Source organism: Hydra vulgaris, chromosome 09, assembly GCF_038396675.1.
Source record: "Hydra vulgaris chromosome 09, alternate assembly HydraT2T_AEP".
Classification (NCBI taxonomy): domain Eukaryota; kingdom Metazoa; phylum Cnidaria; class Hydrozoa; order Anthoathecata; family Hydridae; genus Hydra; species Hydra vulgaris.
In genome coordinates this window covers 14138865-14166828 of record NC_088928.1, presented here as the reverse complement: position 1 = coordinate 14166828, position 27964 = coordinate 14138865, and the positions used below count along the sequence as shown (strand labels likewise).

At 25.0% G+C, this 27964-nt stretch overlaps 1 long non-coding RNA gene across 2 annotated transcripts; it reads right to left on the bottom strand.

Annotated features, from left to right (window-relative positions):
- Positions 1-16: 16 nt before the first annotated feature.
- On the bottom strand, positions 17-27964 carry LOC136084583 (uncharacterized). Of its 2 annotated transcripts, none has more exons than XR_010640656.1 (3): positions 27823-27964; positions 25536-25627; positions 17-4036 (listed from the first exon to the last, which is right to left on the bottom strand). It is a non-coding gene; the product is annotated as an uncharacterized LOC136084583 (long non-coding RNA). The 2 variants fall into 2 exon arrangements; XR_010640655.1 differs by lacking the exon at positions 25536-25627 and adding an exon at positions 17224-19438.

Genomic DNA, 27964 nt, shown 5'->3' with positions numbered 1-27964 from the left:
TTAATTTTTTAAAGAATTTGTTTGTCATGTAAATTTTTAGTTTTATGGAGCTTCTTAACGATCTTGTTTTTTTTTTTTATTGAGGTATATATTTGATTTAAAAATTTTTCAATGCAGAGCTCAATACTACTGGAATTTTTGTTTGCTAAAAAATCTTAAGCTTGAAATATCTTTCATTCTAAACTAATTAGCTGTTATTCTCTATTCTTTGTTAATTTACATTTGTTGTCATCTTGTATTGCTTAAATATTTTGATTAAAATTTAATATAAACTTTAGCAAATTTACAAATTTTTAAGATTAGTGCCTGCTTTTGTAGTCGCAGTTGTTAATGACCTATTATGGCCCGTGACAGCAAACGTGCCAAAATACAAAATGACAAGACAATCATCTTAACTATTTGGTTTTGACTGTGACATTACTGAGCTTGATGCTAAAATAACCGGCTTTAAACTGTCAAACTCAATGAAAGGTTTGCTTTGTTTAATGTCGCGTATCAAAACTGGTGTGCATGAATGCCGCGCCCAATTTTAAAGTGCTATAATGGTACTAAAAAGATTGTCATCTTTTATATAAAAAGCTAGTATATCAAAGATTAGTAAATTGAATCATGTCTTCTGATACTATTAGAAGACAATCATTAACTAAAAACATTCCAATTAGACGCAGGTTAACTGCAGGTGCATTGATAAAGTTCAACAAATGTTTTAGACATTGTCTAAGACGTTTGAACTCTGGCCCAGTATGGTTAAGAATACTAATTGTAAGAGCTTTTAGACTCCGTGAAAATTGATTTCGTAGCAACATTCGGTTTTTATGATAAATTAATGTCCTCAAAATGTTAATGTTGCAAAAACAAAATGAGGTTTCAGAATGAACTACGTAAAAAAAGTAATGTGTTAAATGAGCTGAACAGTGAAGTTGCAATGTTAGTTTATTGAGACAGTACAATGCAATATCAATAGCAGAGTTTCAATGCTCAAGTTAACTGTTTTCGTTTAGTCTACAAAATCTCTCAAAATCCATTATTGTTCAGCCCGGACTGGCGCACCAGCATTTATTTCTAATTTCATTTTACAAAAACTAAATCTTGATTCTGTTGCTGATAAGTTGGAGGAGACTCATCCAAGTTCTTTGCATCTTATTCAATCTCTGATAAATGCCATCGTCAAGTTGCAAAAAACGTTGCTACTAACTACGGAGATTAGTGGGTTGTTTAAGAGATTTTCTTTTAATGACATAATAATATCAATAAGATTATCAGATCTGGTTAGATCAGACTCGTGGTTTACCTTTCACAACCCTCACCTGACCTCAAAATGCTTGATGAATGATGATTTTTGTAACTGGTCAAACGTATCCATAATTATTGCATCATTAGTCAAACTGAATGCCATTAAAACTGTCAATGTCTGTGCTAAGAAGAAAGTTAAACTCAGTGCTGACTTTCTAGCATTTTCAAAGGTGCAAGAACATTATTAGAATGTTCTGTAGGTGGTTGAGCAAGATTTTTCTCATACAGCTGAATTGCGGTAAACGAAAGAAATTACTGGAATTTTGTTTTAAAATGACCAATATTTGTGTAAAAAAAGTGATGTACACTTCTGTCTGATTTACTTTTTAGAATGTATTGCTGTACTCCTTCTGTTATAAAACTAATAAAGCTATGGCTTACGATTCTGTAAAATTTCTAAAAAAAATTTCTTTTACTAAACTGTGCGTATCATAATTGTCCTTTCAATGAACGCTTAACGTCAATTAGTGTTTAACGTCATTGTTCTGTTTTCAGAGTATTAGATCTAATTCTAAACAACGCGTTGTATAAGAAAGGCCATGAGTTAAAAAATACCGCGAGGTCTTTTAACTTTCAACAATACTTTCAGTTATGCTTTTTTTTTTTTTGTAAAACATTTATATTTTTGCTGTAATTTATTATTAATATTTTTTTATGATGAATAATCGTGATGATTAATTATTATCGGATTTTAAGGTGACTCATATAGAAAAAAAAATCTTTTTTTACAGAATAAATTGCAACGGTTCATATATATTTTATTGTATTTTTGATGATATAAGAAACTCAAATTTCATTTAAAAAAACTGTAAATAAATTATATTCAAGGCAACTTTCAACACAATCAGAGGTAAAAAGGGCAAATTTGAAAAAATTCAAAACAATGTTTCTTGATTAATTTTGGTTCAAACTCAAAACTTTTTGGGTACAGCTTCATTACATTATTTTTATTCATTTCTACTAAAAGAATAAAAAAATAATTAAAATATCAAAAATGGGACACAATACTTAAAAAAAATCACAAATTTATACATAAGAAAAAACAGGTGATGTATTATAAAAATTGATAAAACTAATCTTAGTTGATCATTTTAGTTCATTTGAAATCTTAATGATTAAAGAACATACACTAAAAACTTCAGCCAAAAAGCTTTTCTTAATCTCGAGATATCATGTTTTGAAGTCCAAAAAAAGAATAAAATTAAAAAGTTATGAAAAAAATGACTAAAGTTTTCCGATAAATAGAAATTATTAGCAAAAAAATGACTCTGACCAGTAAAAAAATTTAAGTAAGGTAATATTAGTAAGTATTGTATGTGAGATGTATATATTTTCTAAAAGATTAATAAATTTTAAATCAAATGGTATGTTAAAAAATAAATCGAATTTTTTTTTTTAAATTAATTATTTTTTCTATATGAGCCACTTTAATATTATTAAAGTTTTTTATTATTAAAGTGAAGTGAGCTATCAACTGAGATATCGATTTTTTTGTTATTAAAGTCGGAAACAATTACTGAAAGAAAACGAGAAAATATCGAATAAAAATGAAGAAATGCATCAATCTCTAGGTTGCTTTCATTACTTCTTGCATGGTTACAGTTTTATTTTTATTTATGCTTAATTTTTTTTTATATGTAAAAATGTTTCAAAAAATTTTTTTTCCATTAATTAATAATTTCGCAAAGTTCGCCAGGAAAAAAAATAAAGCTTCAAAAGTTAAGCTACGCAGATATATAAATACATGGCTGGCGCAATAGGAAGACAAATCTGATTTTATCACTAGCCCCTTAAAATTAATTTCGCAATATTAACAGCAAGGTAACTTCGTAAAGTTACAAGATATATATTATAATATAAAGCGTTTATACAAATCAAATGTAGAAAAATTTTAATAATAATTGTTTTTAATTAACTCTTTTTGATTTTGAAAAAGAAATTGAAAAATGTAGTTGTTTTAATTATTTGTTAGTTATTTTAAGTAAAAAAAAAATGAATAAAAGAGAAATAAAAAATAAAATGAACAAAAACAAACATGATTACTCCTAACCAAAATGCCATTAATCGAACTCGATTACTCCTTATCTAGAAAAAGTGTTCAATGTCATTTATCAAAAGTTTTTACTAAAGTCTATTTTTAAATTGCTTAAATTAAAAAATAGTTTCTAGCTCAATATACAAAAGCGTGTTCAATAGTTTAGGAATTTGAAAGTTAAGGAATAAGATTTGAAATTGAAAACTTAGTAATAATATTATAAATTTAAAACTTAGTAGCAATAGATAGTAAATTTTAGGTTGATTGTAATTGTTTACTAATAAACGTGTTGGGTATAGAGGATTTGTTTTCGAAAAATTTATTTGAATGTGGTGGGTGCCGTTTTTTATCAATTTTGAAAGTAAGAATAAGAATATAATAAAGGTTAAGTTAAAAGACGTGAATAAATGAATAGTGAGATTAAGGAGAATATTAAATTTAATTGATAACAACTTAGTGTTTCAGTAGCAATCTACATTCTCAATTATTCTAAAAGGGTGCTTTTGTTTGCTAAGCAATATTTATATTAGTTACGTTAGTGCTACACTAGGCAATTTTGCATAAATTAGTTAGCATTAAATAAAAGAAAATTAAATATATTTCACACAGGTTTGGTCTAACAACTGCTAAGCATTGAATAGTGAACCAATATTTTTTGAAATTTTTTTGCGAATATATTGATGTGGTCCTTCCACGTCACATTTTTATCTAAAACAACATATAAAAATAACAATGAACTCTCTCTCTCTTATTATAAAACTTATTATTATATATATACATATACATATATATTATATACATATATATCTCTTATTATTATATATATACATATACATATATATATATATATATATATATATATATATATATATATATATATATATATATATATATATATATATATATATATATATATATATATATATATATATATATATATATGTATATCGGTGTATATTGAGCACTCTTTTACGACAATGAGTTTTGTTTCATTATTATAATACAAAACAGCCTTAAATAAATTAATATATATATATATATATATATATATATATATATATATATATACATATATAAATATATATATATATTTATATATATATATATATATAGATATATATATAATATACATTTATGTGTACTTAAAGATATATATGTCTTTTAAATTGGGATCTTGTGGCAAAACCAAAAGTTTTAGGGTCGTATAAGGTGTCTAAGGTGTCCCCTCTGCCCCTTTTTTCTTTCAATAAGCTTGTTTATTGAAAAAAAAAAAAGGTAGGAAGAGGGCATTTTAAGAGAGTGCGTACTTTTTATGGGGCGCTGGGGCTTAAAAGTACGCATTGCATATAGGGGAAGGGGTCAAACTTCAAAATTTTTGTTGTATGTACTTTATGGACAACCTATGGAAACTATTGAATAGGTGCCTAGTTTAAAAGCAAACTACGAGGTGGAAGAAATGGAAGTAGTTGATCAAGTATATATGTCTATTTGCAGTAGTAAAAAAAGGAACAAGTCAAATCAAACTAACTTTTATAAAGCTAAGATCACATGACTTGGGGACTGGGCTATTAAACATTTCAATGTTTTAAAATTTAAATAATTCCTTCATTACAATAACAATAAGTTTTTATTGTATTATATAGCTGAACAATATTTATTGTTTTTGTAATGGGTCACTGCTCTACTTTTTTTTTCAGACACCGTTATTTTTTTATGAAGATGAATTACAATAAAATATTTATCGTTATTGTGTTACATTATTAAAACAATTGTAAGTTACAGATGTTGTTATTGTTTATATAAAAGTTAATACAATAACAGAAGTTATTGTTTCCGTTTTTGTTTTAATTCAATTAGAACAGTTCGTCCTCTACGTATGCTGTTATCTAACATTGGTAATAACGGATAGTTCGATATTTTTTAGGTATATTAACCAATGTAATGTACAACAATTTGTAAGAAGAGTTGCTGCTATGCCATTACATGCAGCTGAAAAAGATTTAAAACCTATACTAATGGTTTTCAAAGCAATTAAATAAATATTAGTATAAAATTTTCAATTACCAGGTTTTCCATCCATATAAAACCATTAAGATAAAGATTTAAAAATAAGATAGATCTATCATAAAAAAATGTTTTACCTTAAAATTAATACAATGAATTTATAATGATTAAATACATAAATTATTTTGAATAAAAAAAAAAAATGCTTTACTAATTTTACTTAATTCATCCACAAAAACGTAAAAAAAAAAGTTATAATACTTTTAGCAATTTCACTTAAGTTAAACTGCTAAAACTTTATTATAAAAAGAACACTACAAAGTGAAACTAATTATAAAAATTATAAGCAAAAAATATTAAACATTATTATAGAGGTAATACAAAAAAAAACAATCAAGACAAAAATACTCTTCCCAAAAATCTTAAAGTTAATAATATTATTAAAATTATAAGAAAATCATTACTTGCAGAAACACTTAACAACATTTTTTTTTAATGTATAAATAAACTTAGCATCAAAAATCGGACCATCTCAGAACCAATTAATACATACACCTAATAAAACTGTAATGCTGAATCTTAATTTTACTGAAGATAAGTTATTAAAATCAGTCTCTTAACTAAAACTTAATAAAAGTTCAGGTGTCTATGATGTTGTTATTAATGTGATGATTAAATATATGTAACAGTAACTTAACAGTACCACTTTTACATACTTTTAGTTTGTCAATAAAACATGGCGTTTATCATGAAACTTTAAAAATTGCAAAGGTTACACCAAATTTAAAAACAAGTGATCCACATGCTATTTTAAATTACAGAACAATCTCAGTTTTCACTTCTTTTTCCAAGATTTCGGAGCGTATAATAAAGTCTATTAAATATAATAGATTTTATTGTTTTTATAATAAACAATATGGATTTAAATCAAGTGACGCAACCGGTTATTTTATCATTATAGTCAATGAAACATGTTTTTATTAAAAAAAATTACATTAAGAGTTATTGTTTATAAGGCTTTTGACACTATAGAGCATAATATTCTTCTGTATAAACTTAAAAGTTATGGTATTAAAAAATCTAACTTAGTTTTTTTTAAAAAAATATTTGATAAACAGGAAACAGTAGATCTCATTTAACAATGGAAAAACGAATTTGTCGTTATTTATCTGCGGCGTCCCACAAGGATCAAACCTAGGACCTCTTTTATTTCTTATTTATGTAAATGATTTGAATAAATTTCAAATATCGTAAATTCAACACTATTAGCAGACGGTACTAACTTGTTTAATTCAAATAAATAAGTTATTATTTTTTTTGAAACACTTAGCCAGGGGCTTGCAAAACTAAATGATTGGTTTATAGCGAATAAGTTATCTATTAATATACATATACATATATAAATATACATATATATATATATATACATATATATATATATTTATATATATATATATATATATATAAATATATAATATATATTTATATATATATATATATATATATATATATATTTATATATATATATATATATAAATATATATAAATATATAAATATAAAACCAGTTAAGAGTTCCAAATATATATATATATATATATATATATATATATATATATATATATATATATATATATATATATCTATATATATATATATATATATATATATATATATATATATATATATATATATATATATCTATATATAATATATATATATATATATATATATATATATATATATATATATATATAAAACCAGTTAAGAGTTCCAAATATATATATATATATATATATATATATATATATATATATATATATCTATATATATATATATATATATAGATATATATATATATATAGATATATATATATATATATATATATATATAAAACCAGTTAAGAGTTCCAAATATATATATATATATATATATATATATATATATATATATATATATATATATATATATATATATATATATATATATATATATATATATATATCTATATATATATATATATATAGATATATATATATATATATAGATATATATATATATACATATATATATATATGTATATATATATATATATATATATATATATATATATATATATATATATACATATATATATATATATATATATATATATATATATATATATATATATATATATATATATATATATATATATATATATATATATTTGGAACTCTTAACTGGTTTTATATATATATATATATATATATATATATATATATATATATATATATATATATATATATATATATATATATATATATATATATATATATATATATATATATGTATGTATGTATATATATTTGGAACTCTTAACTGGTTTTCAGAGAGTTTTTCCGTATTTTGTTGACGAAAAGTAAAAATTAAAATGCAAGACCGGAAGTTTTTTTTTTTTATTATTTGAAAGACTGCCTGTCCCAACCAAACCCTCAGTCGATGTAGCAGCACTTCCTTGCAGGTTAGGCTAAAAGATAGTCGATGTAGCAGCACTCCGTTGCGAGTCAGGCTATTTGTCAGTTGATGTAGCAGCAGTTTGTTGCGAGTCAGGCTGTAAGATGTAGCAACACTCCGCGCATAAATTACAGTATTAAAAAAAAAAATAAAAACCTTTTATTAAAAAAAAAAAATATAAAAACATTTTATTAAAAAATATCAGAATAAAAACATTGTTTATATTGTTAAATACATTCAGAATGTTTTAAAAACATTCAGAATGTTTTTCAAAACATTCTGGTCAATTAAATTTACGAATAATTTCAAACAAATCGTTTTTTAAAAAAAACTGCGTACTTGCAGTTTTTTTTAAAAACGATACATATACATACATACATACATACATACATACATACATACATACATACATACATACATGCATACATACATACATACATACATACATACATACATACATACATAGATACATACATACATACATACATACATACATACATACATACATACATACACACATTAATACATACATATATATATATATATATATATATATTTATATATATATATATATATATATATATATATATATATATATATATCCAAAATTTCTTTATTGCACAAAAAATGTAAATATTTTATTAAACAAGACAAACTTTTTAATTATTAAAACCATTTTATTAATTCTAAACAATACATGTTTCGATTATCAATAGTCATCTTCAGTTGAAGTTTAATTTTTAAATTTGTTTAAATACCTATATAGGTGATTTTTTCAATATCATTACAAAATGTAATTATCTGCGTACAAACTATTAATTTAAGTACAAAAAATATAATATATAACAATTTATCCAACATGAATTGTAATACTAAAAAAATATTTTTTATATTTTGTAAGAAAAAAAAGAATTTAAAATACAATCACTTTTAAAGGAATTTAAAATACAACGTTCCTTTAAAACTTCCTGAGCTTTTTATTAATAACTCTTATGTTAAAAGAGAGCGTTCTTTGTTGTTTCTAGGTGTAGTTTTAGATGAAAATGTAACGTGTAAAGAGCACATACGTTTAATCCATAATAAAATCTCAAAAAATATAGGCCTCTTATATAAAGCAAAACAGTTGTTAAACCAAACTTGTTTGAAGTTTATTTATTTTTCTTTTATTCATTGCTATCTAAGTTACGCTAACGTTGCTTGGTGCAGCACTAATGTATCTAAAATTAAAAAAGCTTTTAATTAAACAAAAACACGCTGTTAAAATTATTGGAAATGTTGATCGCTTCTCGCACACTAAATTTCTTTTTAATAAATTCAAAATACTCAACGTATTTCAACTTAATTTATATCATATTCTTATATTTATGTATAAAGTAGACAATAAAATGGCACCCATTTTATTTAACTCATTTTTTGAAAAAATAAATCATTTATACTCAACAAGATTTTCAAATAACAATTATTTTCAACCAAAAGCATATTATTCTGCCACTAAGTTCTCGATTGCAATCAAAGGACCTAAATTATGGAACACATTATTGGATAATGAGTTACAAAAAATTCCTTCACTTGATCAATATAAAAATAAAATAAAAAATAAACTTTTGATAATTGACAATGAACAAGACTTCTTCTGAAACTTTTAAATAGGAGTAATCAATCGTTTTATTTACTTGTTATTTACTTTATTTTTGATTATATTTATTTTTGATTTTAATCTGAAACTTTACCTTTCTTTGATGTTCATGTTTTATCTCATTTTTATTTATTTTTAAATTCAAAATTGTGTGTAAAAAGTATTTTTTATTTTGCATTTTATGCATATATTACATTGTGATAACGGTAATACTTTTTTGTTATTTATATTCTTGTTTTAAATGGGCTTAGCGATAAGACTGAATATGTCTTCTTCTTGCCCTAGCCGTGTTTATACATTTTGTAAAAGTCTAATTTTGTAAAATAATTCTTTATGGCGAAATACATACATACATACATAACCACGCTTTATTGCTAATCTTTTGAGTGGTAACGCGTGGTTTTTTTTGGCCGATTTAGGGCTGGCTCCTAAGGGACATTAAAAATTTTTTTATTTCCTTTCATAGCATATGTTAGATTATTTGTTGTTAAACTGTATAACTAAACATAAAAACTAAATCATCTTTTAAAATGTATTTTATTACTGTCAAATTTATCCAATTTTTAAACGTTTAGATTATTACTTTAAAGCCTAATAATTATTATTGAACAACTTTTGGTTTTATGATATATAGAAACTGTAGCATAGATTAGTTATTATGAGCACCTTAAGCAAAAATTAGAATATTTTAAAAAATAATAACGCTGGATCCAAAACTTTTGCAAATAAACGAGTTTTAGGGATTACTGCTTATGATCCAATTTGATTTTTAGGCACCTGATATTTTTTCTTAGAAACACAGAGCTTTTAAAAAAGTTGAAAGAGCGCTCATATTGACTAGACCACTTGATAATACGAGCACATTGAATTACCTCTAACAAATTATATCGTTTTGTTAAAACAGTACCACCCTGACAATTAGAACTATTGTATATATATGTATATATATATATATATATATATATATATATATATATATATATATATATATATATATTATATATATATATGCAATTCAACTCTTTATTTTTTCAATTTTCCTAACTTAAGCCATTATACAATAAAATTACAAATTTTTGAGTTTAATTTACCAAAAAATCATTTATTATTGTTAAAATATTTAATAATATTTACTATGTTTTTTTTTTTTTTTGCTCAAAAGTTATTATAACCAATGTTATTTTAGGACTTTAAACTAGGTATTTTCAATAAAAAAAAACAATAATTTTTTAATGTTTGTATGTATTCTTTTTTCCTAACATTTTCGCTTCCAACAAGGCTGCAAGTAACCACTTTAAGAGTTCGAAGTTACTTGAAGAGTAAAAATGAAGTTTTATAGAGAAAGATAATAATTGATAGACGACTTAAAAGATTCTAAATTCATAAATCAGGAAAGCATGATGAAGGAAACAAATTCAAAAAAAAGGATGTCTAAGGTAAAAAACTAGACGAATAAGAGTTTATGGAGAACTTAGGAACAGACACAGAAAAACGATGAGGCTTAATTGAGTGACGAGTAACACGAGAAGTTTTAGTAGATGTCACAAGAGACGCTAGCCCATGTCTTTTGACGCTAGCTCGTGTCTTCATTTCATTTGAGCAGTGTCTATTATAGTATTTTTATGCAAGAGAAAGAAAAATAATATTACGACCATGTGGTAATGGTTGGAGGTTGGATGCAAGAGCAGGTTAAAATATGTTTACAATGCGTTTTTGCACCTTGTCTAAAAGTAAAAGGCCACCATTAGAGGATCCACCCTACATATGGCAACGGTGTTCAATACAAGGACCCTAACCTTGACAGTGTTTCATAAAATAACGATTCAAGATTCATAGAGATAAAGAATGAAATCTGGACTAAGAAAGTGTCGACCTCGATAAAGAGACGGAAGCTTAGCAGATGATAATTTTACTATGGATTTAATATGTAGTTTCCAAGAAAGATCGGATGTAAGAGTTAACCCTAAAAGAAAAAGGGTAGATGACTCATAGAGTACATTGCCGTTCATATTTATAGGAAGATTAAATTTATTGCAAAAATGATTGGCTGAAAAAAAATGAGTTTTATCAGAATTGAAGTTCGCCAGTCACTGTAAGCCTCATGCTGTAGCAGAAGTGAGATCCTTTTCAAGCTCAGATGCCTCCTCCAAGCAACCAGAGAGTGTTGGCTTCATATCATGACAAGAATAAATAGTAGTGCCATCAGCGAACATGCCACCTTAGATAGCGCCAAGGGTTGAACCTTGAGGAACCACCGAAGTTTACAGGATGTGAAGAAGAGTGCTGTCCATCGAGGACAACTTTTATACTACGATTGGAAAGGTAGGGCTCAATAATCTTAAAGATGTTACCAGATACACCGTAAGAAAACAGCATATGGAGATAATGAGTATGCCAAACTTCACGAAAAGCTTCAGAAATATCAAGAGCGATAGCCTAAACCTCTCCACCTCTGTTTTATATCCACTAAAACCTATCGGATATTACTGTTAGAAATCAGCTGTGGAACGAGAAGATCGAAATCAAATTTGACGATCAGAGAATAAGTTATTATTAATAGCGTTTTTCAATCAAAAATGAAATGTAAAAATGCAAAATCAAAAACGCAAAAATGAAAATTCTAGCTAACATATTTTTCTTTATGAAAAAATAAATTTCATTATTTTGGCATAAAAATTTTGCGTCACAGAATTATTCATGCATGATGAGAAAATCCTAAAAACGCACAAAATTTAATAGCGTGTAAGTTTGATAAAAAACGCAAATAACTGCATATAAATTTAAGCTCGTTATATTGATTTCTGCTATCACCACCTCAAGTCAGTTCAAAAATTACAAAGCAACTTTATTTTTACTGCTTGTGAAATTAATGGTGCTTATTAGGGTTATGACTTTTTTTTAATCCCATTCTCCTGTACTGTAGTTTGATGAGCTTTTACCTAAAAAACACAAAATGAACTATTAATTCCATATCTTTTGAAACAAGTTCACTGCACCATTGAAAAATCGATTTTGACATAAAATTGTTTTAACTATTATTATTACAATAATTATAAATACTATTATTTTTGCTGATACTTTTACTATTAATGAATAAAGTTATTATTATTATTATTAATTTTTTTTTTTTAATAATATTATTGTTTTAACTATTTGGTTAAAACAATAATATTATTAAAAAAAAAAATTACTCCTTCCCCAATCATTTATTTATATTTATACCTAATAATTATATTTTGACTTTATTATTTATAATATTATAGATATTTTATTTTTTTGTTATTTTTGTTAGTACTATTATTATTATTATTATTATTATTATTATTATTATTATTATTATTATTATTGTTAATATATTATTGTTATTATATGGTTGCAAACTTTGAGGAAAATAAATATCTTTTTGTTGTTTTTGTTTTTGTTGTTGTTATGCTTGGGTCAATGTTGGAGTTCAGTTTTATTTGAACAATTATTAAGACCGCGTTTCAAAAAATACCACATCTAATCAGTTAGATAAACAGTTTGTTAAACTCCCTTGGATATCTATCATTGGCCTAAAATTCCGAAAAGAATTCAGAAAGCAAAACATTAGAGTTATATTTTACAACATTAGAGTTATATTTACTACAGCTTCCGATTAACATAACAATTTTATTGTTGCATAACATAACATGTTATGCAACAATAAAACAAAGCTACTTTGGAATTCAAATCAGGGAGTTTACCAACTTAAATGCATATGTGGAAATATATATTATGGTGACACGGAAAAAAAAAATCAGAAAAGCATATCAGAAAATCAAAAGCTTGTAAAAATTAAAAAGGTTAAGTTTTGGAGCCACGGAATATTCTAGAACATGCCGTGGTAACTTTAATTGGCTGTGTCCTATGACCTTGGCAGTAGTAGAATGCAGGATAGGAGGAGTTGGAGAATCCCTGAAGATTGACAGTGCGGGAGTTTATTATGAGATAGGTATTGGGCAGGATGTTCTAAATCAAGATGACAGGTATAAGGTTTAAACAAGAACTTGTCAACCCATTTTGACAAAAATTTAACTGACGTCATTTATACATTATTTAATTAATATTTACATTTGACGTTTTATAATATCTTCTTTTTAAACGGTTTCTTTTATGTTATTTTGTAACGTTTTATTATTACCTGATAACGCTGGCTACAATAGGTCAGCGATATGTTGATAATGTAATTTTATATCAAATATATTTAAAAATAGTTATACGCTACCTTTTATTGAAATCAACTAACATATTGTAAACATATCGTTTAACAAGGAGATTACTTCTAGATATATATATATATATATATATATATATATATATAAATATATATATATATATAAATATATATATATATATAAATATATATATATATATAAATATATATATATATATAAATATATATATATATAAATATATATATATATATAAATATATATATATATATATATGCATATATATATATATGCATATATATATATATATATATATATATATATATATATATATATATATATATATATATATATATATATATATATATATATATATATATATATATATATATATATATTTAACAAAAACTTGTTTAACAGCTATGAATAAATACTCTAGCTAACAAAAAAAAACGATTCTAACTAAAATGAGTAAAATATATTTACAAGATAAATTTTAAATATTTTAATTTTTTTCTCTAACACAGATGGCCTTTTATATAAAATCTTCAGCTGTGTATGAGATTTACAAAACTATACAAAGACTCTTTATATTGAACTTCCTTTAAAAAATTTTTAAAAGGGAAGTAATTAATGTTTACATAAAAAAACTATCATTAACAATCATATAGCATTACTTAATTTTTATTGGTAATGAAATTTTAAAGTAATGTGAAAATTAGTTTTGTCTAATATCCATTTGATATTGTGGTGATATCACACCGATATCAAACATACAGAAGAACAATATAAAATTTCATATTCGGAAACCACACAGTACCAACTTTTAAACTTTTTAGAATTAACAGTTATTCTACATGATAACAACATCATTGAAACAGATATTTTTTATAAATCTACAAATTCCCCTGATTATCTAAATTACAACAGCTATCACCCTAAACACACAAAGAAATATATACATTTTACATCAGCTAAACGGATTATTTGTTTTGCGTTTAATCTAATAAAAGTGGAAATCAGACTTCAACAACTAAAACAATTTTTAGTCCGATGCAATTACCCAGTATAAATCATTATTAGTGGAACTTTAAAAGCCTCAACTACAGGAATCAGTACCTTAAAAAAAGGAAAAGAACATACAAGTATACCTTTTTGTAACGATAAATTTTGCAAAAATTAATTTCGAAAGTTTATTAACTGCTCTACATGGTATTATGCTGTCTGTTTTAGACAATAAATTAAAATTAGTTTTTGAAAACATTTCTGTTGCACTTCACAGCGTCAACCAAAAAATATTTGAAGACACATAAAGCCATCAAGTTTTAATAGGAAACCAGTTTTTATTAACGATGAATGCAAGGTTTTAAAATGCGAATTAAAACATTGTAAGTTATGTGCTACGTATCTTTAGGTTGTTAACCATTTCACCACATCGATTGCTTTATTATTATTATATTAATATTAAAACTTTAAACCATATAATTATAAAACTATTATTTATTTACTATCATGTAATGGATGAGATGGAAAAAAAAACATACATTGGTAAAACTAACAACCTAAGATTAAGAACTAATCTACATATCTACACAGGCAGAACAGGCCTTGGAACAAATAAATATGATTAGGATGTTTAAATTGCCATTAAAATGAACATTTTTAAAAATTATTTCCAATGTTAAATCTCTGTAATGAGAATTTACTTCTTATTTATTAAGCTCACCTACATAAGTAGGGACATGCCACAATTATACATATAAAGACAAAAGTAATTTCCTCATTATTTTTAAAATTTCTTTACCAATAAGAATCAAGTTATGCTAAGTTATGCAATACAAATCAAGTTATGCTATATTATTGTTATTTATAATTTTTTTATATTAACCTCAATTATTTCCCTTTTAAAAAAATATTTATAGGAAATTCAATATAAAGAGTTTTTATAGTTTTGTAAACATCATGCACAGCTGAAGATTTTATATGAAAAGTCTCTGTGTTGGAGAAAAAAAATAAAATACGCCTTAGTTTGAAAATTTTTCCTTTTGTTACCTGGAACTTTTACTCATATATATATATATACAAATATATATATATATATATATATATATATATATCTATATATATATATATATATATAAATATATATATATATATATATACATATATATATATATATATATATATATATATATATATATATATATATACATATATATATTTATATACATATATTTATATATATGTATATATATATATATATATATATATATATATATATATATAAATATATATATACATATATATATTTATTTTTATAGATATATATATATATATATATATATATATATATATATATATATATATATATGAATGCATATATGTATATATATATATATATATATATATATATATATATATATATATATATACATATATATATATATATATATATATATATATATACATATATATATTTATATACATATATTTATATATATGTATATATATATATATATATATATATATATATATATATATATATATATATATATATATACATATATATATTTATTTTTATAGATATATATATATATATATATATATATATATATATATATATATATATATATATATATATATATATATATGAATGCATATATGTATATATATATATATATATATATATATATATATACATATATATATTTATTTTTATAGATATATATATATATATATATATATATATATATATGAATGCATATATGTATATATATATATATATATATATATATATATATATATATATTTATATATATATATATATATACAATTTAAAATCTTCACCAGTATATATATATATATATATATATATACAATTTATATTCTTCACCAGTATATATATATTTTGTTGTTATTGTTGTTGTTACAGTTGTGGTTGTTAACTATTGTTTGTACTTAATTTAAATTTTAATGACTGACTAAAGTAACAATATTTCGAGCAGTAATATAGCTTTAATTATAGCTTGCATTACCTATTTTAAGTTGAACATTTGCAGTATTATATTTCAAATTTCTAAAGAAAATATGTAGGGAAGGGCGGGGCTTGTTGGGCAGTTTTTACTAAATCTAACGGATCTCTTGAACGGTACATCGAATTAGTATATTATTTTTTCACTATTAGAAAGATAATTTGATATGCTAAAAAATGGTTGAGACAAAAATTTTTTTTTGATTTGTTATTGAAAATATAGTCTAAAGTTTATTAGGCTGCTCAACCTACCCAAGCGTGGTAAGTTGAGCAATTGTGTGGGGTAAGTTGAGCGATAAAAAAAAGGAATGTATTTCTGTGACAACTACTAACTCTGTTATAAAACCAAAACATGGCTTCCATATAAATTAAATATATTCTTTCAATTTTAACAAATTATTTAAGATATGAATATAAAAAGTAATAATTTTGAGACTAAAATAAAAACAAAATAAAACTTTTTAATCTTAAAACTAAACACAATTTTTTAAACACTTTTTTAAATAAAACTTGTTAAATTATGATAAAATACTTACTAAACACTTAATGTTATTCCTCATTTTTCATTTTGCAGTTAATACAAGTATAGTTTTGACCAGAATGTGAATTATATTTTGAAAAAGACCATTGATTGCAACCTTGACACTGGATCCAATTTTCTTCTGGTAGACTTTCAGAATAAGTTTCCCAACATACAAGACAAGCATCTTTGTGTTCTGCACTTGTCTTTAATTTTTTTATCGTCTTTTTTTTGATTGTTTTTTAACTTTTTTTCGTATACCAAGCAGAATAGTCTCCTTATTACCATGATCTGCAAGGGATCGACTTGCAGAACTTTTTTTAACTTCTTTAAAATTTCTTTCTTCTCAGTTTTTTTATTTCTTTACTTTTTTTAATATACAATGTTACTGAGTCTCTTTATTTCCATGCTTTTATTATTATTTGAATGAGATTGGCAGGTAGATCATGTTTTTTGTTTTTTAACTTTTTAAAAACAAAAAAACAGTTTCGTAGTTTGCTGCTGTTTTAATATAATTCTTTCTGGAATATCTGTTAAAATAGCAGCTTTCATTTTTCTTCGTCTCGTCAAATATTGCTTTCTCGGTGCTGCTTTTGGGTAAGGTCGAACAGTTTCTGGAGAAAATGCTTTAGGACTTTCAGGAATAAGTAACTTTATCTCTTTATTAATATTATTTTTGACAGATTAGACTGAAGATGATATTAAACGTACTTCAGAATGAGCTCCATGTGATCGCTCAGATACAAGATTTGCTGGTTCTATACGGTCTGCGACAAATTGGTAAATATGGTAAAAAATAATCAGAAAAAATGTTTGCATTGTACAGGTATAGACCAGTTTTTTGATAATTCTTTGTAACGTTAGTACACTTTATAGCTAATGGCATAAATCAGATACAACTTTTGGAATATCATGAATTGTTATGATTTTTCCAGGATTTTTTCTCAGCCATGCATCTTGTGAAACTGATAGGTATATTTTTAAAAGGTCCAAACACTGATACATCTAATGGCTGCAGCTTGTGGCTGCGGTGTGGTGGTAAAGACAATAAGACTATTCCATTATCCTTTGCTAAGTTTAGTGTTTCAAATTGTTAGTGAGAAGAGTGATTGTCAAAGCTCAACATAATTTTATATTCATTTGAAGGCTTCACATTCGTAATGAAATGTAGCATAAAATTTTTGAATCAAATATATGTAACCGAGCCACTTTCGTTAGCTACCCCAATACAGTCTGGTGGACCATTATTAACAAAATAATTTTTGTAATTGTTGTGAGGAAACACAAACATTAAAGACACTGAATTTCCGGAGGCAGATACATCAGTTATCATTGTGACATTAGTGCTTTTTTCCCAGATATCCTAGCACCAACATTTCTTTTGCCCTTTTTTTTTTTTTTTTTTTTTTTTTTTAGATTATTCACCTCCTCAAGGCCCGAGGGGGGCCACAACAGTCGAGGAGGCTACTCATTTTTTTTTTTTTTTTTTTTTTGTGTGTTTTTATTTTTTTTTTTTTTTTTTTTTAGTTGTTATTCGTGGTACAACCCTCTCTCAACTCTTTAACTCCGAAACACGAACCTTTCCGAGCAAGGCCGCTGCGCGGAGAAACTAAGTTGCTTTACAGCCACAATTTTATTAGATTGTTCAATTGTAGATACACCAGTTTTGTAAACGTTCCATATTTGTGACAAACTGAATTTTGATATATAACTTATCCTAAATTTACGATTCTTCACCTAACTTGTCAAAAAACACTTTTGCTTTTTCAGCGTTAAATGATCTTGCTCTACCAAGGATTGTTGCTTCAGGTTTCCTCATGAATAATTGAGAAATTCTTTAAAAAAAATAGTTATCCACTCTTTACCAGCCATTTTATTTACTGTCCAAGAATCTAGCATTTTAAGTTTGATTTAAAGAGCACACTCATAGGAAAGAGAACGAACGTCTTTAGAAGTATAGCTGTAAATTATAGATGCAATTTGCAGCAAATAATTTTTTAAGGCGCTTTCTTGCTCTCGGGAAAAAGTTAATCTAGGTTTGGAATAGCCCATGGATGTAACCACCAGAGATAAGTTTTAAAATGTATCTTGTTAATGTCATTCTCTTGATGTCGACTTCTTTAGCAGCTGCAGTAACACTTTCTTTCCCCTACAAAACAGAACTTGCTGCATCACTAAGCTACAAGGCTTGTGAAAGCACCATTGGAAGTTTTTCTTTGTAGTTACGCATCCTACAATATATATATATATATATATATATATATATATATATATATATATATATATATATATATATATATATATATATATATATACATATATATATATATATATATATATATATATATATATATATATATATGTATATTTATATATATATTTATATATATATATTTATATACACACACACTTGTATATATATATATATATATATATATGTTTATATATACATATATATACTCACACACATGTATATATATATATATATATATATATATATATATATATATATATATATATATATATATATATATATATATATATATATATATATACATATATGTGTGTGTGTGTTTAAGTGTGTGTGTGTGTGTGTGTTAGCACACACCCTTCCTCTCTCTCTCTCTCTATAACTGTTATATACCAACATTTAAAGTTTCCTTATTAAATATAGCTATATAAAATAGTATATATAAAATATTTTTATAAATTATAAATAATTTAAAAATAAGTGAAATGTAATATTTCAAATATGTTTTGATTATATATACTTTAAATTGGTTATATGTTTTTTAAATATGAACACTATCATAATATTATCATAATAAACATAGTAAACAAAATTAGTTTCAAAAGTTTATTCAAAAACTTTTCAAATTAAAGATTTTATTGACCAAGTAATATTGAAGTAAAAATATTCAAAATATTGAAAAATTACGTAATTTTAAACTATAATAACATATTTAAAAAAACAAGTTTAAGATATTCCTTATAATTGATATGAGTATTTTATTATGATTAAATTAAAAGTGTGAATGGATCTAAAAATGTTTACCAAATGAAGTTTATCTTGGGGGAAAAATGGTAGGTGTAATCAATAGCCAAATAAATTGGTAAATTATAAATACATATGTGATTCCAGATAAATGCTTTTTTAAGCATCTAAAAGAAAAATAGAAAAAATATTTTTTTTTAGTTATTTGGTCCAAAATCGAAAATGTGTTCGTGCATGTTACTGAACCGGGGTCCAATAACCATTTGATGCGCATTTTATTACCCTTCTAAATACCTTTCTTTTCTTCATTAGATGTTTTTCATGTGATGATTTATTTTTGAGATATTTTTGTAGCCCAACTTGCCCGTATGCTCAACTAGCCCCGCTCTAACCTATAGTTTACTTTTTAGATAATTTACATACATATTGTATAAAATTTATAAATGTATTATTATTTTATAAATATAGTTTCAATAGTTTCTTTTTTTGATTCATTATTTTGGCAGTAACTGCAAAGATGCAATTTGACGCATAATGCATACAACAGCAACTAAATAAGTTTGTCCACTGCTTAGTTTTAACGGCCGAAATTGAAAACAGTCATTTGATAGCTGTTTACTTTTCCAAGTAATTATTAGTAAGCTTCCAGAAAGATTTTTATATGGCATGTTACAAATAAATTTTATATAAATATTATTTAAAGTTTTTAAAATCTTATGTTATTTACCTGACTACTATTCATACTTATCGACTAACCAACTGTCAAATTCGACAGGTTAACTTTGACAAGTACAAACAATAGTCCTGTTTATATATAGATACACAACTGCTTTACGTAAAAAAGTTACACTTGTTTTGTTTAATACATTTTTATGTTAAAAGATTATAGTTGTTTTAAAAGAAGTCACAAGTTATATAGTATTCATTTTTATTATACTATCATACAATAGTTACAATAAATCGTCAGATATGCAGACAAAAGTGAATGGCAGCAACTTGTGGGAAGTGCAGCTGTTTTTGTTTGAACTGCTGCAGACTTTATTGACCCACCGTCTTTACCGTAAGTCAGGTGAATCCAGCACATATTTCATCAACAAGCAGGATACAAATTAAAAATCGTTAGTAAAAGTTCAAATATTTTAACTGATACTTTTTATAGCAATTACAAAAATTACTAGAACAAAATAATAATGTTTTTTATGAAAAACTTAAAAGAATTTGATGGTGCTTATTAGATTTACCCACAACTTTCTGAACCAAACCTGCTAGACACAAAATGTTGACTTCAAACCGATTTCATATAGTACTTATGCACATTTTTACAGAATGGAGACCACAACAAATAATTTTGTTCCAAAAATGAAAGTTATTTCAGTAAATTTTTTAAATTGAGGTTTCTCATTCTGAAAAAAGTGGGTAGCTACTTTATGGGCAAACCCTTAATCAGAATTATAACTCATAGTATGAAAAAGTTTAATATATACGTGTTAAAAATAAAGAATATAAAATGATTAATTATTATTAAAAACAATCGTGTACTATATACCTTTTTATGTTAATTAAATATGCGGTTAACATCTCGAGTTCTTTTATTAACTATTGTAAATATATGATCTTAAACTTTAATTTGACGCTTGTAAAAGGATCGTCAAGGATGCCAACAGATAGAGGAAACAGTTACATTGGTGTTAAAGCATACTCCTAACCAACCTAGTGGAGTTAACCAGGAGGTACATGAAAAAAATTGTTTTTATTTAGACAAAACTTACAGCAAGTGCTCAAAACAAAGATGTGTTGCAGCAACATTTTGAAAAAACTTCTTACAGTACGGACTAGCATATGTTATGTTATTTGTATGTTATATGACCTTATCAAAAAAAAAATTTAATTGTAAAGTGACTAAATGTTTAAATGATATTAATTGATGAAAAAAGTATTTCCTTAAAATTTCAAAGCATTATTCCAATGTAAGGTAACACCTCAATTAACTTTACATTTCAATGGAGTCTTAATATTAAAAATAATTTTTTTTAAAGTAGGTCAACCTGGTACTAAAAAGGAGCAAAATTAATATATAAACTTAAGCAATAATATTCGTTTTAGAAAAAATATATAAATTATCTTTTTTATTTAAAAACTTGTAAAAATGCACTTTTGTTATTGGTAAAATACAAAAGTTTTTATTTATTTAAATCTAAAATTATTGTTGTATTATTAAATAAATATTTACTTGAAATTTTATATAACATCACTTCTTTGTAAATCCAACATGACACTTTTAATTTATTTTTTTCAAAATATTAGGGACCCGTTAAAGAATAAAGTTAATTATGTTGTCCCTAAAACACATTATTGTGAACAAATGTCATTCTTTGTGTACTGATAATTCATTATTATAACTAGTTTGTTTTTCGAAACCACAAATGCTTTTGTTTTTAAATAAAAATTTTATTTATGATGAAGTTTTGGTACTTTAAACATGATGTGCATGTTTTTTATGTTTTTAGTGAAATCAGCTGCACTTTCTCATTGGAATTACATGTATTTAACTTTTATACTGTTGATGTTGTTTTGTGAAAATTTAGTTTCAATTGAAGTAAATTGTTATTTATGCCCTATCGGGCACGAATTAGTACTAATAAATCAATTTTTTCACCGCAAGAGGTATTACTTTTATATAATCAGCTCAGCTATTGTGTGATTTTTGGTTGAAATGCAATAGTTAAATTATGCGTTTTCATATCAGCTTTATATGATGTAATTCAGCTGTAAAATATGGAGAATTTGAATTTAATAAGTATAAAAATATTATGTTAGTTCAAAATAGAATTATATTACAAATTTTAGCAAACATAGGTTTAAACAGAAAGTATGTTTAAATCTATACATTAAAAAGAACCTAAATGAACGTTATGGCAACGTTTCTTGAACGCTATTTCTTAGCTGGGTAGTCATACAGCTCATGTATAAATTAAAGCATGGACTGTCTCCCACAATATTCTATTCTTATTTTAGAGAACTAACCCATAAATACTCTACTAAGTTTTCAGAAAATAATTATGTAACTCAAAAATACAATCTAAAGTTATGTGCTTATTCGATTTAGTACTGGGGATCAATTTTGTGGAATTACTTGCAGCATATTGTTAATAATAAAGATAAAACATTACTGTAATTAAAAAAAAATTAAGACGTTGTTTAGTACTTACAAATTTTAATATAGTAGTTTTTTCTGCCTCTTTTAGACGTTATTAAACTAAATTAGCATAATAAATTTAAAAATCTAGATCAGTTAACAAAAGAGCGAAATCAATGTTAAGAATTTCAATATCTTTGTCAGACTTTCATCGAAATTACAGGGTGTTTTATTAAGACGAACAAAATGTAATAGTAAATAAAACCGTGTTATTGATGAAAAATTATTGATTTCTTTTTTGAATAATGTAGACTAATTCGTCGCAATTATTTGTGAAATAATCCACCCGGCGGTCAAAATTATTAATGACATTTCTGCATATATGGTCGTTAATGTCATGAATATGCCTTATTATCTCGTTCTTTAGCTTTTGAACTGTCGTTGGCATGTTGGGATAGACTTTACTTTTGAGACAAAGGAAGAAATTTAAACGCGTCAAGTTGCACGATCTTGGTGGCCGATTCAGTAAAGCCATTGTTGCATTAGCTGTGTGCTAGGTGGCTCCGTCCTGTTGGAACCACAGATCTTTACAATCCACATTATTCAATGCAGGCCATAAAAAGTTGGTAATACTGGCACGGTATCGCTTGCCTGTTACAGTTACAGAATTCCCGGCATCATTTTCGAAGAAATATGGCCCAATGATTCCGTTAGCAGACATTGCACACCATGCCGTGACCTTTTGTGCATGAAGTAGCTTTTCAACAATTTTTTTTAGATTTTCATCAACCAAAATGCAACAATTTTGTTTATTATTGAATCCGGAAAGATGAAAATGGGCTTCATCGCTAGAGATGATTTTTTGCGAAAAAGCAGGATCGACTTGCCTTTGCTCTCGTACCCAATTGACAAACGTACGGCGCTTCAAATGGTCTTCAGGCTTCAGTTCTTGAAATCATTGCATATTGTAAGCGTGCATATACAAATGTTTTGTCAAAATTTGATGTAATGTTGTTGTTTAGAGGTTAAATTCTTGTCCACGACGAAGAATTGAGGTGCCTGGATTCTTGGCCACATTCTCGCATACTGCAGCAATGTTTTCATCTGAACGGCGTAAGCGAGTACGAGTTGGTGTTTTTACATCTGTCACTTATCCAGTTTCTTCATATTTTGCCACAATTTTTCCAATTGCACTGATGGTTGGTCGATTATGTTGACCAAAGAAATCGCGAAGTGCTCTAAATGCATTTGTGGTTGAATAACCATTTTTGAAATACTCTTCAACAACTTAATTCGTTGTTCGTTTGTTAATCTTTCCATTGTTTTAATTGCCAAATTCTGTAGTTTTTGAATCTGGAAGAAGAAGAAAAAAATTATTCATCGTTCAAATATAATTTGAATTAAACTTTTATCCATCTAAATGAAACACCCAATATTTACTTTTGAAGTTACCCACGCTTTTTTTTAATAAGTTTTACTAAATTGCAAAAGATTTATGTTACAGCCATTCTGCGTAAATTTGAATTTTCAGATAACATTGCATACAATTGGTATATGTTTTCGAATTTTTTTGCGTGTTGCTTCCACAAGCGAGGATATGATAAATTAACTTATTTTACAAAACTTTTAGCTAAGTTAAATAAACTTTATTTGTCAAAAATATTATATTTTTCTTATTCCAGTGACACATTCGAAAGAAGTGATAACCAGGCTTGTGAAGCCGAGATGGAGCGGCTGTTTTTTGGTGGAGCAGGAGCCGGAGCCGCAAAAATCAATAGAATGTATGTTTATTTTTTTTTACTGTAGAAAAATTTTATTCATTTGTTGTTTAACTGATTGGTTGAATAAATTGTTTATTAAACTTTTTATAAGTATTTTTTCTAACATTTACAGTCTCGCCAAAACGCAACAAAAATGAATATTTTAACGATTGAGTACTCAAAAAAATACTATCCTTTAATAGCATTTTTAAATATGCTTTATTAAGAAGAAAAAAACAGGTAAACTATATATGGAAACTTTCAGTAATACATATATTGTTTATATTATATTTTTATATTGATATTATGCTGTTACATATTTGATGCGCGATTTGATATTTATTTAGTTATTTTAGGTGCCACAAATATTTCTTGCGGTCTTATCACAGGGCATAATGGAAGAACATTTAAAAGAAAGTTCACGTCTACTTCCTTACCGATGTTATAAAACTTTCCCAGAGGTAGCATTCAACCAACCATGGATCTCTTTTTTTCTGAGGCATGTTCATTAACCACTGCGCTTCGGCTGCTGAAATAAAAACCAAAGGTTGTTCATATCTCAAAAATTATACAACGCAGACGGCACGGTACTCACAAAAGACGTCTTTAAAAGGTCTTTGAAGTATTTTGAACGTCTTTTGAACGTTCAAAAGACGTCTTTTTTAGGTCCCGTGCCTGCTGAATACTTAGTAGGCCAAGAACGTTATAAATACGCCTTTTACACGTCTATTAAATACCTTCGGAACATTTGAACGTATTTTGAACGTTATAAATGTCTTTTGAACGTTCAAAAGACGTCTTTCATAGATTCCATGCTCAATGGGTACCTAATTGTCACCTGACGTAAGAATGACGTTTTTCAATGTCTTTTAAACCTTTTGGACGTCTTTGGAAAGTTTAAAAGACGTCTTATATAGGTATTGTGCCCATTGGGTTAAGTTAGAACAAAATTTAGATCTAAAAACTTTAGTTGTGTGTTATAAAATATAGAAAAAAAACTATATTTAATCAAAACATTTTCTATAAATAAAATATAATATGCGTTGGTGGCGTAGTGAAAGTAATACATTAACCTTGTAACCACGAAAGTTGATTAAAAATTAATTTCTGTAATTGGTTTTAAATTGGTTGGCAAATGTGATCAATAAAAATACTCCAAAATTTGCGATTTTTGTTCATAAGGTACAGGAGCCGAAGCCGGACATTTCCTTAAGAGCATATTTCGATCCGTAAAAAAACTTTTGACTCCACAAGCCTGGTGAAAGCATTGTGTGTTTTCAATTTAGAACATTTTGTATTATTTTGTCAGATAAGATATTTTATTATTATATTGAATTACTTGTTGAACTTTAACATAAACTCAAAATAATATGAATTGACATATGAATTGAATATTTTAGTTCCAAAAAAGAAATATACTTTTGCTGTCTGGGTAACGTTGAAATAATACATAATAAATAGTAAACATTTTTTTTTAAATTGTAAAATAACTATTGTTTATTACTTTTATATATATATATATATATATATATATAATATATATATATATATATATATATATATATATATATATATATATATATATATATATAAATATATGTATATATATATATATATATATATATATATATATATATATATATATACATATATATATATATATATATATATATATATATATATATATATATATATATATATATATATATATATATTAATATTTATAGCAATTTTGATAACTTTGGTAAATATGCTACATCAATTAATTTTCATTAATAATAGCAATTATCTTTATACTTTAGCATTCAAAAATGTCAAAAAAATGTTTGAGAACTCATCCTGGTACAAGTCAATACTGTACTAAATTCATTTCCTTAATTTCTACTTTTCGTGGTTAAGCTGCCTTTGTCGTGGTTAAGCTGCCGCAACTAAATGTTATATGCGTGGGCAAATATAAATAATAAAATTAGCGACCAAGTCTGAATAAGTATTTAAAAAATACAGTTAGTCAAATTAACAATTAAAAACAATGAGAGCAATTAAACCAAAATTTTTGAAAAACTTGACTGATTCGAAAAAACTTAGCAAATGCTAAAAAAAAATTTAAAAAATCAAATTTAAAAGAAATGAATCTTACGATTCCTCATAGCTTACACAACTAAAATTATAAACACAGACTAAAACATTGTTATTAAGTATCTAGTGTTTCAAAATAAACAAATATTTGTTTATTTAAATATTACCAAAAACAAATATTGAGTTTATCAAGTTAAACTGTATATTCAAAAAAGAAGTTTTAAAAACTAACCTGTTTCCGACAATGTTTCTTTCTATATCTTAAATAATTAATCGCTTGCGCTAGTTTATTTATTTACATATTAAAAAAAAAAAGAAGCGTATAAGAAAAAAATCTAAGTTCTTCAAAGTTTTCATCTAATTCATAAACAAATAATATTTTTTCAATATAAACAAAAAAAAAACAATAGGTGTATCAAACTATGATAAAAGACACATTTCAAAAACTAATGTTCCCGTGAAAAAATTTTATTTAAATAAAATACTGAACTATATAATTTAGTCAATTTAAAATATGATTAACAATTATATAGAATAAAACATTAAAAAACTATACAACTTTTCAATATAAAACATAATTAACAATTACTTAAAATAAAATATTAAAAAGCACAACCCAAAATATTGAAAAAATGCAGTACAACTTACAAATACTTAAAAGAGCATAATCATCAATTTCGGATAAATCATAAGATGGTATAATATATTTTTAATATCTAGTACATATCCACAAAAAGGATTAAGGTAGTATATGACCAAACATTTTCTTAAATTTGTTTTTGAGTATCCT